Source organism: Parasteatoda tepidariorum, chromosome 10 (assembly GCF_043381705.1).
Source record: "Parasteatoda tepidariorum isolate YZ-2023 chromosome 10, CAS_Ptep_4.0, whole genome shotgun sequence".
NCBI classification, from domain to species: Eukaryota; Metazoa; Arthropoda; class Arachnida; order Araneae; family Theridiidae; genus Parasteatoda; species Parasteatoda tepidariorum.
Window position 1 is genome coordinate 34,052,598 of NC_092213.1, and position 15,049 is coordinate 34,067,646.

A 15,049-nucleotide genomic window follows, 5' to 3' on the forward strand; every position below is an offset into this window, starting at 1 on the left:
TTAAACTTTACATTCCATAGTTTTAAGAATCATATTACTTCAAAAATTAAAATGAACAAAAAGTAGGACATAAAGCCTCATAATTTTATATAATTTAATTTTGTAAACAAAGTTTTTTGACAACAATTTATATCAAAAATTTTAAGTTTAAATAAAAATCATTATTTAGAAACTAAAAAACGTAAAATAAAGAAGAAAAAAAAAGATTCTAAAAATTCTTTAAATTAAAATAAAGAAAACTTTCATGCTGCTTTTCATTTATAATTGGACGTAGAAAACTATTCTATAGAAAATCATCATCAAATAAGAAAAAAAATATTTGCAAGTAAAATTTTTTATTATAAAAATCCTATAACATATGAACCGGTTATTATTATGGTTACAAACCGGTTAATATTAATAATAACAGCCTCATTTGGTCAAACTGAGAAATATCGTGACTTATTCACTTTAATCGGTTATTATTAATAATAACCAATAAAGTATGATCAGTGCAATTAAACGGTTTCCATAGCATTGGGACATAGGTATGCCCCTTAGCTTGGCCCCTTAGAATATGTGTTACAGTTAAAATTATAAGTCCGGTTATTATTAATACTAAGCGGTCAAAATTAATAATAATCGCTTCTTTTCGTCAAAGTGAGAAATAAAAAAAAGGAGATTTCCGTATCTGTGTCAGAATAATCGCAAGTCTTGGCAACTTCCGGGCAACAGAAAACTTTAATAATAACAAATAAAAAAATTTTAAAAAAAGAAGCATCACAGGAAGGAACTAACTTGAAGGGTACTCATAACCATCCCCGGACAAACATCTACATGTTTTTTTTTCCTTATTTTTTTTAATTTTTACAGTTTAAAATTTTTGCACCTTGGCAATTGTAGTTGGCGTCGCAGATCACGATACGTATAATCCCCAACGAAAACTCGAAAGAATGATATTGATCAAGAAACTTCAATGGTTACTATTAATAATAACTAGTTCATGAGATAAATTCGCTTAAATTATTCCCTTTAACCGGCATGTTTGGTTATTATTAATATTGACCGGTTAGTATTAATAATAACCGACTATTCTCATTGACCGTAACATATATATATATAGATAGATAAATATTTAACTTATAACTAACTTATTCAACACTACTTAAAATTACATCCTAACAAAATGAATCTAAATAAATGCTCAACGACAAACTAACTTTTTAACATTACTTCAATTATTACTTTATTAATCTAAAAAAGGAATATTAATTCAAGTGTTTCCAATAAATAAAGAAATAAACGTTTTTATGGATCATATAAGAAAAATATATCTATAGATTACTATAGTTGCATTATTACTTTATTTTAAAATTGTAGAATTAAAAGATTTTCTCACGATTGATTATAGCCATATGGGGTGGGATTACAACTGACCTCTAATTGTTATCTGTAAGTAAAAACATTCGATAAAGGGATGCGTCATTTCGAAGATCATGGTCACCCCTTTTTTATCAAACCTAAAACTGGTATAAATGTTAGTTCTTCAACTCTTCTCTTTGTCTGAGAAAAGTTATACCAACTGTTTACCTAAAACAAGTGAAGTTGAGATTTCATTTTTTCTGTTCCGTGATCAAAGATTTAGCCATAGAAATCTCTCTTTGGGTAAGTAAGCCATAATGTTTGCTAATTTTTTAGGCACTTAAAAATTTAATGTCTCGCTTGATAATGTTTAACAATAAAAATGTACGCTAATAAGAAAGTTGTTATGGTCACTACTACATGAATATATTAAAATTTACAGTTCTTCTAACTTTATGGGAATACCAAAAAGCTCGGTAGTTTTTAACGAAGCGCTTTGGTAATGATTTTGATAAAATTAACAATAAATATAGTTTTATAATATGTGATTAAATTTTGTAAATGTGGTAAAATTTGAAAATTTTATCACATTGCCTCAGAGTTACCAATAGTTCTTTTTTAGATTTTGAATTTATACTAAATGTGAGCTAATAAGATCTATAATTTTGAAAACCAAAACTTCCTGTAAATCCTTGTTATGTGAACGGTAAAATTACCAAATGAATGATTTAAATATCATATATATTTGTTCAGAATTATGTCTTTTTTATCAGAAATTTAATTATCACTCAGCACGGTAATTTTCCTAGAAGCTTATAATGTATATAATACACTTTTTATGGCGTGCTCTAAGAGACGAGACGAGCTAATTGACGAGATAAATTTTCAAGTTAGATTTTGCATGACTATTTTTTGTTTGTTTGTTTTTCACTATATAAGTATATAAGTAAGGTAATTTCGGTCAAATTTTTATATTTTATTGATTGTAAGGAAATTATATTGAAGAAATTTTTGATAGAAGTAAAATAAGTTTCAATTAATAGGATTTCAGCAGTAATACTTAAATATTCTGTTGGTTTTAGGAAACAAATAATATATTTAGTTTATAGTGTATTTTGTATTGTAACTAATATGCTTATTAAAATCTACAGAAAAAAAAAAGAAACGTGAAATTTAAATTATTTTGACGAAAACATTTAATGCTATGCTTAGATGTAAATTTTTGTTCTCAGTTGTTCATTAATGCAAAGATATGTATGCACTTTCAATAAAGGAAGTGGTGTTAATTTTCTAATATACTTATAAATGAGCTTTATAAAAATTCCACACTGTTAAGTTTTAGAATTTTTAAAATTTAAGGAAAAAAATTTATTAAAATAATTGAGTGGTATCAAACCAATTGCTTTTTTTCTAAATTTTTTGTAAATTTTTAAATAGTTTCTGAAGGTATGTTAAAAAACTTTAAATGCTCTTCCGAAATATAAGTTTATTATCGAAATTGTAGTAATTAAATTGTAAAATGTTTATAATTTGCAAAGTTGCCAGTTTCTACAAATATCCTTAGAAATTAAATTTGATTTAAAAATTTTTAGATAAATAAAACAATTCAGTTTTGTTCAATATATTAGTTGTTTAAAATTTCAATTCGTAATTGGGTGAAGTAATAATGAATTAGAAAAAAAAAAGTTTTTTTAAGAATAAAAATAACAAATTATATTTTACCATTGAAATTTCAATTTAAAGATTTGGCGGAATACTGCAATATTTTGCAAAAAAAGTTGATTGTTATGTGTTTTAAATTAGCATTACAAAATGCTTTAAAAAAGTATCTTAATTTGTTCGTCAATTTAGCTTGCTTCTCTCGTAAGAAATAGCATTTATTTATTGCAAGTAAATTTCTTGGAGAAAAAAAAGACTTTTTTAGAAAAGAAATTGTACATAACGTAAATATAGCAAGAATACATTGCTAATTTTTTTGTAAAAGCAACAAAATTTAATTTAATGTCTACGTTATTAATTGTATTAAGTTAAACTGTTTTAGTAGAAATCTGAAGTTCTATGCATTTTTTAATTTGTACTAATTTAGCTTTCGCAGAAATCTGATTAACTTATTGAAGTAGGTTCTAAAAATCTCTCTAATTATTCTCTTCTTATTCAACATTTTTACAATTAGGACATTTTATAGTCATCTATAAGTATCAAACATTATACTAAAAATATATCTTCAAAAATTTCTCGTGCCATATTACATTTTTCCTTGAGAGCTCAATTATTATAACATAATGACTGAGATTTTATGCATGTACATTTTGTTCTAATGTATGCGATATTTTTATTACTTTACAAGTGCTCAGTTCAAGAATTATTTGAAATATTTTGGATTAGATAAAAAAAATTGGTTGAGTTCCTCTCTTGGAGCGCATTCTAGAATCTTTGAAGTGGTTGAAACCGTTGAAAAAGTTTAATTGGGCGTAACCTTAAACAAAATAGTGAAGATAATATCTCCCTTTTTTGTTAACTAATGATTTAGTTTTGAAATAAATACTTAAATTGCAAAATTTTATTTATAATGGATAATGTTATTCTGTAATATTGTTATTTTATTTTATCTTTTCCTTCTTTTTTTGAGTTTTAAAAGAGAGAAAATTTATTTAAAAGTTGAGAAAATTTATTTAAAATATGCATTAGAAAATTTAAGGTTCTGATTGATGCAAGAAGTCAGGCAGACTAGTTTTATCAGATCCAGTAAATATTTCCTATGTTTCTAAAATTCGTTAATTAATTATTATAGTTCTTCAGGGTTTTTAATCTTTGTTTTAGTAAATGGTTTTTTGGCAGTATTAAAAATATTGATAAAAAAACTTTCATTATATAAAAATTATGACGTCACGTAGAAACTATGAACAGGTTTGTTTAGAAAGTCTGCAATCAAGCGGTTGTTTAATTTTCAAAACTTGAAAGAATTTAGATCACACACCAATAGCTCAAGTTAAATATGGACACTCTTACTTAATTAATATTTTTTATTGCGATATAAAATGTGTTATGATAAATATAGGTAAATAGGTGGGTCACCAAAGTTTACCTATTAAAAGAAGTTATTATTATTATTATATTTCAAAATTTTAATAAATTTTTATGTAAAATATGTAGTATAATGGGGAAATATAGTTATAGCTGATGCATCCTTTTATTATTCAGGTCATGAATACTACTACCTAGATCAAAATACTTGCCAATAGAGTTTAAAACCATTTTTNTAGTTAATGTGATAAACTCGCTTAAATTATTCCCTTTAAGCAGCATGTTTGGTTATTATTAATATTGATTGGTTAGTATTAATAATAACCGACTATTCTCATTGACCGTAACATATATATATATATATATAGATAGATAGATAAATATTTAACTTATAACTAACTTATTCAACACTACTTAAAATTACAACCTAACAAAATGAATCTAAATAAATGCTCAACGACAAACTAACTTTTTAACATTACTTCAATTATTACTTTATTAATCTAAAAAAGGAATATTAATTCAAGTGTTTCCAATAAATAAAGAAATAAACGTTTTTATGGATCATATAAGAAAAATATATCTATAGATTACTATAGTTGTATTATTACTTTATTTCAAAATTGTAGAATTAAAAGATTTTCTCACGATTGGTTATAGCCATATGGGGTGGGATTACAACTGACCTCTAATTGTTATCTGTAAGTAAAAACATTCGATAAAGGGATGCGTCATTTCGAAGATCATGGTCACCCCTTTTTTATCAAACCTAAAACTGGTATAAATGTTAGTTCTTCAACTCTTCTCTTTGTCTGAGAAAAGTTATACCAACTGTTAACCTAAAAGTAGTAAAGTTGAGATTTAATTTTTTTTGTTCGGTGATCAAAGATTTGGCCATAGAAATTTCTCTTTGGGTAAGTAAGCCATAATGTTCGACATTTTTTTAAGTAATTAAAAATTTAATGCGTCTCTTGTATGGTCAAAACTACATGAATATAGTAAAATTTACCGTTCTTCTAACTCTATGGGAATATCAGAAAGCTCGATAATTTTTAACGGAGCGCTTTGATAATGATTTTGGTAAAATTAACAATAAATATAGCTTTATAATATTTGATTAAATTTTGTAAATGTGGTAAGATTTGAAAATTTAATCACCCTGCCTTAGAGCATGCCATAAAAATCATTAGTTCTTTTTTAGGTTTTGAATTTATACTAAACGTGAGATAATAAGATCTATAATTTTGAAAACCAAAATTTCCTGTAAATCCTAGTTATGTGAACGGCGAAATTACCAAATGAATGATTTAAAAATCATATATGTATTTGTTTTATTAACCAGAATTATGCTTTTCTTTTATCAGAAATTTCCTTATCACTCAGCACGGTAATCTTCCTAGTATTTTTGTCTCCGCTTATAATGTATATTATACACTTTTTATGGCATGCTCTAAGAGATGAGACGAGCTAATTGGCAAGATTAATTTTCAAGTTAGATTTTTCATGCGTACTTTTTTTTGTTTTTGTTTTTCACTATATCAGCATTTTTTTGGTCAAATTTTGCATTTTATTGGTTGTGATGAAATTATATTGAAGCAATTTTTAATAGAAGTAAAATAAGTTTCATTTAATAGGATTTCGGCAGTAATACTTAAATATTCTGTATGTTTTAGGAAATGTATTTAGTTTATGGCGTATTTTGCATTGTAGCTAATATGTTTATTAATATCTACAGAAAAAAAAGAAACGTAAAATTTAAATTATCTTGCCAAAAATATTTAATGCTATGCTTAGATGCAATTTTTTTGCTCACAGTTGTTCATTAATGCAAAGATATGTATGCACTTTCAATAAAGGAAGTGGAGTTAATCTTCTAATATACTTATTAATGAGCTTTATAAAAACTGATTAGTTTAAGAATCCACTGATAAGTTTAAGAATGATATTATCCACTGATAAGTTTAAGAATTTTAAAATTCAAGGAAATAATTGAGTGGTATCAAACCAGTTGCTTTTTTTCAAAATTTTTTGTAAATTTTTAAATAATTTCTGTAGGTATATTAAAAAATTTTAAATGCTCTTTCAAAACTTAAGTTCATTATCAAACTTGTAGTAATTTATTTGTGAAATGTTTAGAATGTGCAAAGTTACCAGTTTCTACAAATATCCTTCGAAATTAAATATCATTTTCGAAATTTTAGAAAAACAAAACAATTCTGTTTTATTCAATATATGAGCTGTTTACAAAATGAAATTTTTTAAAATTAAGTTTCAATTCGTAATTGTGTGAAGTATTAGTGAATAAGAAAAGAAAATAGTTCTTTTAAGAATAAAAATATCAAATTGCTTTCAAATTATATTTTACCATTGAAATTTTAATTTAAAGACTTGGCAGAATACAGCAATATTTTGTACAAAAAGTTGATCGCCATATGTTTCAAATTAGTATTATTAAATATTTTTAAAAACCATCTTATTATGTTCGTCAACTTAGCTCGCTTTTCTCATAAAAAATAGCCCTATTTATTGCAAGTTAAACTTTAGTTCAATGTGTTCGTAAATATTTGAGAGAAAAAAAAAGTTTATTTAAAAGAAATATTGCTCAATGTAACAAAAATATTTTGCTAATTTTTGCAGAAGCAACAAAATTTAATTAAATGTTTACGTTATTAAATGTATTAAGTTAAGCAGTTTTGTTAGAAATTTGAAGTTCTATTCATTTTTTAATTTGCACTAATCTAGTTTTTGCTGAAATTTGATTAACTTATTGACGTGGGCTCTAAATATCTCTCGAATCATTTTCTTCTATTCAAGATTTTCATAATTATGACATTTTATAGGCATCTATAACTATCAAACATTAAGCAGAAAATATATCTTCAAAAATTTCTCTCTTAATATTATCTAAACATTTTTCCTTGAGAGCTCAATTATTATAACATAATGACTGAGAGTTTATACATGTACATTTTGTTCTGATATATGCGATATTTTCATTACTTTACAAGTGCTCAGTTCAAGAATTATTAGAAATATTTTGGATTAAATAAAAAAAAAAATTGGTTGAGTTCCTCTCTTGGAGCGCATTCTAGAATTTTTGAAGTTGTAGAAACCGTTGAAAAAGTTTAATTGGGCATAACCTTAAACAAAATAGTGAAGATAATATCTCCTTTTTTTGTAAACTAATGATTTAGTTTTAAAATAAATACTTTAATTGCAAAATTTTATCAGTAATGGATAATATTATTTTGTAATTTTGTTATTTAATTTCATTTTTTCTTTCTTTTTTTGAGTTCAGAAAAGAGAAAATTTATTTAAAAGTTGAGAAAATATTTTTATTTAAAATATTGATAAAAAAAAACTTTCATTAGATAAAAAATTATGACTTCACGTAGAAACTATGAACAGGTTTGTTTGGAAAGTCTGCAATCAAACGGTTGTTTAATTTTCTAAACTTGAAGAAATTTAGATCGCGCACCAATACCTCGATGACGTTGATGTTGATGATGAACACTATTACTTTATTATATTTTTATTGCAATATAAAATGTGTTATGAAAAATATAGGTATATAGGTGAGTCATACCTATTAAAAGAAATTATTATTATTATTATCATTATATTTCAAAACTTTGATAAATTTTTATGTAAAAAATGTAGTAGAATTTTGGAAATATAGATATAGCTTGTACAACCTATTATTATTTAGGTCATGAATATTATTACCAATATCAAAATACTTACCAACAGAATTTAAAACTATTTTCGTAAAATACTTAATACGCTTTTGATACTAAGTATTAAATGCTTATTATCTGCTTATTAATGCTTATTGTCTGCTTATACGTTCTTTAAACCTTACAACTACATTTCACTTAAACTTTATTTAAGAGTACTGTGAAAGAGTATGTTAGGCAACATTTTGAAAACATTCAAATTTCTGATTTTAAAATCATGTTATTGTCGACAGTAATTGTAGAAAATAATTTTTTTCTACTACCTTGAACAAGGTATATAATAGATGAAAAACTATGTTTTCTAAACAGCTCTTACAATGTATAGTTGCTTTTGTACATTATATAATCTGCTCAAATCTGCTTAACATGTACTTGCTTCAGCTTTTCAATTGCAAGTTGTACCCCACCAATTATTTAATTATTTTTCCTTATATTTAAATTCACCTATATTTTTTAGTTCCAATAAATATTTTAATCAATATGATCTGTGACTGCTCACAATTTCTTTTGATACCAAAGAAAAGCTTTTTAGCAAAATTGGTTTAATTTAAGCAAAAAATTAATATTAGTGTTATTTAAAAAAAAAATCGATGTAACTGTTTTAATCAATGAGAGATTTAAAAGCCCAATATATTTTCCAGAAAAATATTTTTACCAAATTTGTTATTGTTGAAACCAAAAAAATTTCTTAAAAAGAAAATCCCTTTTAACAATTATTACGAATAAAATTTTAATGTAAATTTCAAATTAATTTCGAAAAGAAAGAAGCAAAGCTTATTTTTCATCAAAACAAACTTTTTTAAATGTAATGGGGTCTTAATTTTTCATTATTACACATTTAATTATTTTTATTTACACTTAACATGAATACCGTCAAGATTGCAATTCACCATATGACAGTGGCTTTTCCTAATTTTTTGCTTCTGTTTTGCTCCATTTTATTTTTGCTACAGACATATTTTCCAGCTCCATTTTATTTAATTGTATTGAGTACGTAGGGTTGTAAGTTTCATACTTCGAATTAGGCATACTGTTGTCATAGTATTTGCATAGCCACATTTGGTTTTTATGCCATTCAGACTGCTTTTCGAAGTCCGTTGTCATACGAAATTATTATTATTATTATTATTTTAGAATAATATGCTATTTTTATAGCTGCTGTGAGTTTACAATAGTTATTCAGGACTGTTAGGTCAAATTTAGCCAATCTATAGCCATCACTCTCTATGCCCATTCTCAAAATTGCACAAAGTGTCAATATGGAGAGGGAAAAAAAACACAGTTTTGCTAAAATGAAAATAATTTTTGGTTTAGTTTTTTAATATTTAAAAACTTATTGCAATGATGCATTAAATGGCCTCATGAAAATGATCAAAAACTGAGAATAAGGCAGTGAATTTGATAATTTTTATCAGGTTGAGAAAATGTGGCAAATTGGCGATTTTTAAAAAGATTTATAAACTTTTAAAAGATTAAGGTCATTCTCTCGTTCCAAAGCCCAGATAATTCTTCATTATAAGATGGTATACATAATTTAAAATTGTAGCTTTAATTCAAGTATAAAACACATAAACTGTGTTTTTTTTATTTTCTTGGGCGATTGAGCTTCGAAAAACCATGTTAAAATCTAGCCAATTAAAAGCAATCTACCGTCTCTTATATTTGATGACAAAAATGGGCCGTTTTTTGTCTGATAGTTTTCAGGTAGAACTTGTTATTATTTTCGTTTCGTTATTCTTATTTATAATATACGTTATTTATACTCGTTATTAATACATGTTACCTTTCGTTATTTTCTAAGTACTCTGCAATTCCATTTTTTCAATTCTTTATCACAGTAGAATATCATCCAGATTTCTTCATAGGAGCTGGGTATTTTGCCCTGGTGCTTTTTAAATTGTATAATCACCGGGTAAAATGCACGTCTCCTTCGGAGATAAATTCACCCATTATGTATTTATGATTATTGCAAGTGGTTTAAGATGCAAAACTAGTTTAAGAAGCAAAACTAGTTTAAGATGCAAAACTAGTTTAAGATGCAAAATTTTTTCAAGTTCTGCGGAGGAAAAATGTGTTACATCGGTAATTTTATGCAAATCACCGGGTGAGACATTTTGCATCCGTTGGATAGATAACAGCAGCTTCTTCTTGATCACCAAAGCAGTTAATCGGTGGTAAGTATACTTCCGATATTTCAAAAACACTCACACAACATCTATTGGAAAGAAAACATCTAAGATTTATTGGAAGGCACAATAAATTAAAAATGAGGTACTTTTGCATATTATTTTAAAAACAACAAAGAAGCAACATAACTGCATTCTAGTTCAGGCCATAAAATTGAGCATTTAATTCAATCTGATGTTAAACTATCCGAGGCTACAATAAATCAGCAAAAAGTAGGTCAAGCCTTCTGTCATTATTTTTTACGTCATAATACAGCTTACACTTTTCTGAATTTTGCACCATTTTTGTGAAATATTTTTGAAGATCTTTTTTCCGAGCTCTTACGCCACAGTTTAAATGCCTATCGAAGCAAAGTTATAATTGCAATCTATATTTATCCTCTAGTCCAAAAGAATTATCAGGGTTTTTGACTGAACAAATAGCTTAAGATAATTCAGTGTTTAAATAACTTTTCAAACATTAAAAAAATTATTACAAACGTTTTTCATTTTCACAAAACAATATCTTTTCTTTATATTGACATTGTGTGCCGTTTTCATAATTAATTTAGAATGCGTTGATTAAAGAAGGAACTTAACGTAACTTGCATAAATAACTCTCGTGAACTTTCAACAATTATAAAAATATAACATTGTTCGCTACAAAAGGATAATTTCATGCAACCACAGAGCCTTTGAAAAATAGCTTTAAGTGTGGTACTTTAAGTTTTTTCTTGAGTCAAAAAATTGAAAAGTTATGTGTGATTAGTTTTATTGATGAACTTGAATCCTTCACACAGTAATTCATATCTAATAATCACGAAGTGATTAAGTTGCTTTTATTGCAAACAAATCTCCTGATGCAGGTTAATAAATCGGAGAGCTATCTGTAAATCTTATAGCCTGTAATTTTGTTGATGAACTTGAATCCTTCACACGGTAATTCATATCTGATAATCACAGAATAATAGTATTTTAAAATCTGATAATCACTTTTTTTACTTTATTACAAGAAATTTCCAGATACAGGTTGAGAAATCGGAAAGCTATCTGTAATTCCTTTTGCCTGTAATTTTTGTTGATAAACATGAATCCTTCACACGGTAATTTACATCTGATAATCACCGGGTGATCGATTTGCTTTTATTGCAAACAAATCTACAGATACTTTTGGGAAGAATGTTGTTGACTCTCCGTATGTTTTCAATTTTGCCGGCTGGATCTTGTTTAGCACGAAGTACAGAACTTTTATGTTGGGCATTTTTTGATGAATTCGAGTCTTTCGCTTCGGTAATTTATAATGAATAATCACCGGGTGAAAGATTCGCTTTTATTGAAGAATTTGTCTGCAGCAGAGTCTTCAGCATGATGGCTTTCAAATACAATACCTATGTTTTGATAATACTTCTGTTTGATCTTTTTATTTATAGAGATTAAATCTTACTTTGATGAATGGAAAAATGTGATAGGACTCAGTGTATGGCATTTGAAGGTTCTCACGGATGGAATCGATATTGAAGAAATGAAATATCAGGAATCGTGCCTGTTTTGTGTATTTTTTGATGGATTCGAATCTGTCACTTCGGTAATTTCGATTCAATAATCACCGGGTGAAAGATTTGCTTTCATTAAGAAAATAGATCGTCAGCAAAATGGTTTCCAAATACAGCACCAATGTTTTTTAAGAATTTTATTTATTTGTTTTATTTATTTGTTAATTTTTTCAGATTTCCCTCCTCTTCAAATAGGGTTTATAGTACAGGACCCGTTATCCGAAAATCAGAAAGCAGGAAAACCAAAAAACCGGAACGAAATTCGATAAATTTTCCCGAAATTTTTGAAAAAAAAATTTTTTTTTCCTCATAAGATTTTAGGATTTTTCTTTCTTTTTTGAAAGATGTTTACCTTACCATCATTTTATAAATAATCATTAGTGTATTACTTCATCGTTTTTTCTTCTTTTTAAGATTATTTCCCAAAAAAAAATTTTTTTTAGTTGGGTTTAACAATAAAAAAAACGGCTTTTTGTAGCGATTCAGAAAACCGGAAAAATCAGTTATCCGGAATAGCGATGGTCCCGATCGTTCCGGATAATCGGTTCCCTACTGGTAAAGTGGATGAGTTTTCAGAACTGAATGGATAGAATTTGATAGCTTTCATGGATGAAACTGAAACTAAATTCATGGAGTTTGATGACTTAAATGGATTGATAAACATGATTGGGCTTGAATGAATTGAAATCGAAGGGAGATTGAATAAATGGAATTGAATTCAGACTTAAAGAATGGGACTGAATGGAATCGAGATTGAATGGATGGAATCGAATCTTTCTCTACGGTAATTTCTTATTTAAAAATCACCGGGAGAATAGATTTGCTTCTATTCATAATACTAACCACTAAGTAACTTTCACTATGTTCTTCCACTATGGTAACTTCTTTCACTATGATTCTTCCACTATGGTTACTTCCTTAATATCGGTCATATTTGTATTCTGTAGTATTATTCAAAGAATAATAACGGTAAGCAGTATGATTATTATTGTTCATTTTTATTGTTCATTATTATTGTTTATTATTATTGTTTATTCATTATTGCTTTTTTCCCTTTTTTAAAAATAAATTTAAAATGACGTGCTTGTTTCTTTAACAAATCAAATATGTTTAGAACGGATGTTATTCAGTTGGGTAATTGACTGCTTTGGCATGTTAATTTGTCTTAAATTTCTTGTTGACCTAAACAATTTATTGTTTCAAAAAAGTTTAATTGTAGATAATTTTTAATATTCTTTAAGTTTTGGTTTAATAATTACGAAAATAGAAAAAGGTATTTATAACCAAACCTACCGGCTGGCATTCGAAATAAAGGACAGGCCAAGATTTGGTGTTAGACTGAAATGGTGATCAAAACACTGAAAATTGCTGGATGGGAAGATGAAGGAAAAAATAAGGTAACCTAGAATTAATTTCTGAAAAAAATGAATTTTACTTCTTATCAACTACTTATCAACTTGACTAATATCAACCAAGATAAAATGATGGAGAAAATTACAAAGCAATGAATATCTAAATGGAAGCGAAATAGTTTTATCTGGTTACTCAAAATTAAAATTGTCACCGGATGAACTATTTTGGTTCTATGGGATATTTATCATCAATGATTAGCTTATCATCAATGATTGGCTCTATGGGATATTTATCGTTTCATCACTTCATTTCACCGAAACTAAAGGATGTGTTTTCAACCTGTTTAATGATAAACAAATTTATTGTTAACTAGTTCACACTCAACAAGATATCCTTTTTCAGGATTTTGATTATTTTTAAATTAAATTAATTTTTTAATTTGCAATTCTTTTTAATTAGTTGCCTGTCTATTTTACAACGTTTATTTCACATTGATTTCAACTAAATTCTTTTAATAGGTAGGATGTTTTTTCAGTAGAATTAAAGGAAAAATAACACTAAGAAATAACTCTATGTTTAAACTATTTTGCAACTTTAGAAAATAGATTATTTTGTATGTATATAAATTTATGAATTTCTATTGAAAATTGTGTTTATAGTGATGCTCAAGTTAATTTACAGTTGCTATTCATTAGATGGTGTTGGTATTAAATTAATTGAGTTTTTAGTAGTTGACGGTTCAAGCTGGAAAGAATTTTAATTTATACTTAAGATTTGAAGTACCTAGCTTTGATGTAGAAATTTAATTTATGAAGATGATACGACTGTATAGTCTATTCGGTACTTGTGTATCTCGACTATTTAAGCCATCTTGTAAGCAATGCGAAGACTATGAAAAAGATCTGTTAAATTTGCAGGTGTGCCAGAATAGAACAGTTTATTTCACAGAAAAATACTGTTATTTAAGAACGGGCACCAGTTTACGCAGATAAGTACTGTTATTTTAGAAATAATATTTTAACCAAAATTTTTTTAATAAAAATGACTATGAGAGCATTGTGGTGTGGGCGAGCCAAGAGCAGAGTTCTCATGACCAGGCAACACCGAGATTCGAATCGGGCAAGCACTCCGTCCACTGAGTCACAGCAGGTCTAGTATTTGATTATGAAGGAAATTCTTAAATAGTCTTAAGCTTAAAGGTTTTACTTATTTAAATCATAATTAAGTGTAAAAAAGTTTAAAAATTCATTGGCCCACTCTTTTAAAAATTTCTGGCAGTTTAACTTAACAGAAAATTATAACTGAAGACAGATAATAATTAGATAGAGTATCAATAATAATCATAAATGATTTGAATAAATATAAAGTTATTTTAAGGTTAACAGAAATGCAAGGCAAAAGCTAGAATTTGAATTGACAGTTTTAATCTGCTTATACTTAAGGTAAAAAAAACAGATAAAACTGTTTTGTTAAAAACAATTTTAAACCGTCAAATAAGGGAGAAAATCTGCAAAAAAAGGGAAAAAAACGGAATTTTTTTTTTGCAACGGACGGATATTTTGTAAGTATTTATAAAGAAACTCTATGTAAGTATTTATAAAGTAAGTCTTTCTTTTTTTGTTGAATTTAAGGTTATTTTTTACATTGTTTGTTATTTTTTACAGTGGTCGAATCACACTTTTATTTATGCGATGTTCAAAACCACGGAATAATTCCTGAAAAGTGAGAGAAAGTATAGAAAATAATCGTAAAATGATTTTAATGAACAAAAAGTTATCTTACAATTTGCAAAACTGCATGGCAAAAACTAGAATATAAATTGACAGCTTCAATCCGTTTATGATTAGGGGAAAAATAACTTTTTTTTTTAAAAAAA